The 5439-nt window shown below is 34.4% G+C and overlaps 1 pseudogene; it reads left to right on the forward strand.

Moving 5' to 3' along the window:
- Nucleotides 1-5111: 5111 nt before the first annotated feature.
- Nucleotides 5112-5208, forward strand: LOC122126678 (annotated as a pseudogene).
- The last annotated feature ends 231 nt before the right edge of the window (nt 5209-5439 follow it).

The raw sequence follows: 5439 nt of genomic DNA on the forward strand, positions 1-5439 counted from the left end.
AGTTTTAAAGTTATGACAGGTAAATTTTAGTTGTTCAAAATTTTTAACAACTTAGCCTATTAAGAACATTTAAAATTGCCTGGGAGAATAGGCTTTCATGCAAAGAAATCCACGGAGACTTAGCAGAGAGGAAGCAATGTGGGTGAAGATGCTCATTTTCACACTAAACAAACAAACCTCAGAAACGTTGCTGTAAATCCTGTAGGTTCCCTTGGAATTATCCTTACCCAGGAAATACATTCTTACGTTGAAACAAGGATATACTGGAATTTAAATTCAAATTCTTAAAAAATAAGACATCAATTTGGTGAATTTACCTTTAATTACCAAACCGTAATTCTCTGAAAAAGAAAATTTGAGTCAAAATATTTAGGGAGACAGTGCCCTCCACAATGAAAGAAGGTGTTGGGATTACAAATTTCTGTTTGTAACACTTTCCACAATGTCTTTGCATGTGAAGCAGTGAAACACAGAAAAAAATCTGATTGGATACTTCAAACCAATGTTTTCACATTTCTAAGTGGCTCACAAAAAATCATATCCTTAATAACATGAGATAGTGAAGACTTCTCTTATTACATAAGCCAAAATGTTTTGGGTTCAGAAAAGAATTGAGCAAATGGAAAAGGTAGGAAAACATAGTTCTTAGAAACCCTTGCTAAGCGTATTGGCTTCAGCAGTGAAGGGAGGCCAAACTATTTTATGTAAATTGTGTTAATATTTTTTGGAGGTCCAGTTGTGGTGCCTGAACTCTGGGCCTCGGCGCTGTCCCTCAGCTCTTCAGGACAAGGCTAGCGCTCTACCACTTGAACCACAGCACCACTTCCGGCTTTTTTCTTTTTGCTTATGTGGTGCTGAGGCATCAAACCAAGGGCCTTAGGCATTCAAGGCAAGCGCTCTACCAAAGAGCCAACTTCCCAGCACTAAATTGTGTTAATAATTTTACTACCAAAAGTGATTTTACAGAGCCTATTTGGCTCACTACAATGCAGAACAGATTGAATGAAGACATGAAAATAAATTCCACATCCAAATGAAGCAACTTAAATAGTTTTAAAAGAGAAATCATGAAGATGTAACAGTGGTGGAGCTCATAAAGTCCTTCAGCTTCACTAAACTTGAAGCCAAAATGCTGTGATTAATTGGAAATCAGGCAAGAGCTAAGAGGAGGACATAGAAGCAGGACATAGAAGCATTGTCCTTTTGTAACAGACACTGTCTTCCTAGGTATAGGTGATTTAACTCTACTCTCCTCCATACATCTTGGTGAACAAATGCAAGACCAAGAGAAAAATCATCTATTGAAATAATTTTGCATAGAATAACTTCATTGTTCCTGATATGGTATCTAAGGAGAGTCTTAAGATAGAAGATAAAAGTGCAGTATTTTTCAGTTTCCTCTAACCATCTTCTTAGCAAAATATATCTTTTAGGTTAGAATGGATTGAACCAAAAAGTGATGGAGTACTTATTTTTGTGGGCACTTTAGACACAAGAAGACTCTCAAGGTAAAAGAAAAAATACAGCCAAATATTTGTGATCACAGCTTCTTGGACTGTTTTCTGGAGACAAAGTTTTAAATTAAATTTCTTCTCATTGACATAGATGTTTCAGGGCAACCAAATGCAAGAGGGAAGTTTAATAGACTTGCTTGGCCAATTAAACAGCATGAAAGAAGAAAATGGCAAATAATATTTAAGTAATTACTTTGACCAATTACTTTGTCAGAAGAAAGAAGGAAAAATATTATTCAAAATCAATTGACTTAAAAGTATGAAGAAAGAGTAGTGAAGAGAGATTAGAGAAAACATAGAGGATTGTTTTCTCTCCAGTGGAGTAATGGGTTCTTGATCTTGTTTCTTCCATTCTCTCTTCACAAGCTATCAAGTGTGTCTCACGACTGGATTATCCAGTTCAGACAGAGAACTCATAAAAGAAAGATAATATTTGCAGCAGATGTAGGTGATTTATAACCTTAGACAATCTATTTAAATCTGTTCAAAATTCTCCCCTATCCCAAACTTCTCTCTTTGTATAGCTTTGTTTGCTTTTCCCAAGACGACCCTTCCTTCATTAACTGCTTAAAATTTGTGGAGGTCATATTCATACTTTCTAGAGATTTCAGATTGGTTGTGATTTTTGTGTGTTTTTGGTTTTGTTGTGTTTTTAAACTGAATTTCAAAAGGTTGTGCAAGTGTTACAATTAAATATATCCATCTAATTGTCCAATGCTCTTGGATCAGAGTCACTCCTTCCATCATTCTCAACCAACCCCTTCTCCAAGATTTATTTCAGATTTACCACTTCCTTTATCATATGTGTAGATTGAGTATTCTAGTTGTACTTGCCCCTTGTTCATTTTTCATTCGTTCTATGTCTTTACTATAATTCCTTTCTGTTTTCAACTTCCTGATAGTCATCCTGTTACACTGTCTATTAATACTTTGAAAGGTTTATGTACATTTCATCGAGTTTCCATACTGCATATGCTTGAACTGATGTCAGCTTATATTTCCATAATTCATTCAAATTTGCAAGACAAGAGACGTGAAGCACCTAAACATGATTTTATTCTCATCCATTTGGAAGATTAATCTTTAGTCAAAAAGAAAGTAAAAAAATTGGCATAGAATGTATTCCTAACTACCAGTTTTTATAAATGGCTTTGTACAATGGTGTGATTGTTTTATTTTACATGGGATAATATTTTCTACTACCTATAAGTTTTGGAAAAAGAAGAATACTAATATTTATTCCTATAGAGGAATATGATAGAAATAGAAGTCAGATTTTATGTTTGTCATATCTCTGATGAGTACCCATATTCAAGACTTAAGTCATATTTCTTCCTATGTTAGACAGATAGGGAAAACATATTATTACATATGATAAGACAACTACTTGTGACTTTTTAAAATGTAACTTATTAAATGATGACATTGACTTTATTAGCTAATATTTGGGTTTGAAATTTGGGAGGCTGATCTATCTAACACATTTCTGGAAGGCCCTTGCTGAAAAACACAAATTGTGGGTGGTACAATTTCTACACTTTAATGAATGGTTGAACATGTTGGGCATTAGTGCTGGGTAAATAATTCAACTCTATTGTAACTTGCTCCCTACACTTGAAAAACTTGTAATGTCACTAAGTATCATCTACTTGTCAAATGTTATTTTGGCGAATGTGATTTTAAAAAGTTAATTTGAAAAGGAATAATTTTCAGAATATTAAATGTAGATCATCATTGGTTTGAGAGTGACATTTTTATACCACTGAAACATGTTGTACTGAAGTCCCAGTGTTTTGAAGCACTAAGGATCTTCTCTATATTTTTCTGAATTACATTTGAACTCTAAGTAAATTTTTCTGGGCCTTGGTAGACCAATTATGGATCTATCCTTCCAGGAACTACTTTTTGGCTCACTTATGCAGGACTAAAATCTTTCATTACTCATAGGTGAGGGATATTAAAAATAATCTTATGACACTTTGTGAACTTGTTCACTCATATGGGCTGGTCATCTGTAAATTGAATGTTTGAATTGTCATACATACTCTCAAATTTTGTGATCTCATCTTTCATTTTAAGTTGCCGTGCATTTCACAATTGCTTACTGCTAATTCCTGCATCTCAAGGAATTGGGGCCCTGAAATATAGGAAATTAGAACTTGAGATGGATCTTCAAATACTTTGTGTTGGCATGTTGCATGGGCTTTGGTGAGAAGTCTTGCCTCTGTTATCTGATGATGCCGATAACTGGGACCTGGGATCCTAGGAATCATTGTGTCATGCAGAAGAATAATATTTGTTAGACACCTTATCAGCAAAATTTGGGCATAATTAGTAGGAATGCTTCAGAAATATGGAGAAAAACAGTTTGGGACCAACGAGTTAAAACAATAAACAGAGAAGCAGAGTAAAATCCCTTTTAGATTAGCGGAAAACAACATTGTTTTTTTTACCATGTGAATTCAGAAGACCAAGAACAGTTAGAATGTATCACAAGTTTATACCAAAGACATTGCTCTGATACTTTATATATTCTAATATACATTTTAAACCTAATTATTTATATTCCTATTCTATTTATTGGAATAAATAAATATTAATTTATTAGTGAAATTATCAACTAATTCTAGTAAGTTTCACTCTGTGAAATATAAAATCAGCACATATAAATATAAAATATATAGCTATATAATATAAGAAAAAGACACATGTTTTGCATTGTTCTGTTTTGGTTACAGTATCAAAGGCAACTCTGTTTTAAAGTATTATTCCATTATCTCTACCTCAGTGTTTGATAGAGTTGGACCTAAAGCTTTACCATTAAAACATTACCAGTTAAAGGCCTAATAATGAGGAGAAACATCTGGACTTCTCCTGCAACTATGAAAATATTTCGTGATAGAAATGCAGTGGTGTAAGTTCCTGCCTGGTTGGATGGTAGACAGGCCAGGACATTAAGTAATCACGCATATGATCAATTTTATCACCTTCTTTGCTTTAGCTACTTTTGAAATGTTAGATATAATAAACAATTATATTTTGATAAAATACCTTCTAGTCTGAACAGTTCTGACTGAACTGTTCATCTCTCTACGATCCCTTGTAACATTTAAGTTTTGTTCAAGTAAAACAATCTATGTTGTCAGGGTAAGATATTCTGATTGGTCTGTTCCCACATGAAAGAAGGGTAAAGGCTCAGGTAGACATTTGTGCCAGTAACACCTCATTTGGGAAAATGTCAACTGCAGAATGTTATAAGTAGCTCTCAAGCAAGGCTTACTTTGAATCCATTAGCTCCACAAACCTAATTCAGTTGGATCAATAAGTACTTGAAAAAGCCATCACCTTTGGACCTAGCTATAAATTATTGAAAGTATGATCAAATTCCAAATGAAAAAGACTTAAAATTGTCATTGACAAAAAAATTGCAAATGTGAGCAATCGATTGAACATGTAATTTTTCCCCTATTCACAGAATTTTAAGGAAATAATAGCATTGTTAGGAACAATAATATTTCCTGGTTCCAAGTAGGCACTCACGGATATAAGCCTGTATAAAGATTGCATCACTAACTACTTAAATTTAGAAGATACTACATGCTTCAGCAGCATGTATTCCCAAATTACAATACAGAGATTAACATGGCAATTGCACAAGGATGATATGAAAATTTGTGAAGTATTCCGTATTTTTCATTCTTCAGATGCAAGAAATGAAAAACAGTTATTAAAAAGTTGATTACAGGGCTGGGAAGGTGACTCAGTGGTAGAGCGCTTGCCTTGCATGCTCGAAGCCCTGGGTTCGATTCCTCAGCACCACATAAGCAAAAAGAAAAAAACCGGAAGTGGTGCTGTGGCTTCAGTGGTAGAGCGCTAGCCTTGAGCTGAAGAGCTGAGGGACAGCGCCCAGGCCCAGAGTTCAGGC

Source organism: Dipodomys spectabilis, unplaced genomic scaffold (assembly GCF_019054845.1).
Source record: "Dipodomys spectabilis isolate Male_0828 unplaced genomic scaffold, ASM1905484v1 ptg000287l, whole genome shotgun sequence".
NCBI lineage: Eukaryota > Metazoa > Chordata > Mammalia > Rodentia > Heteromyidae > Dipodomys > Dipodomys spectabilis.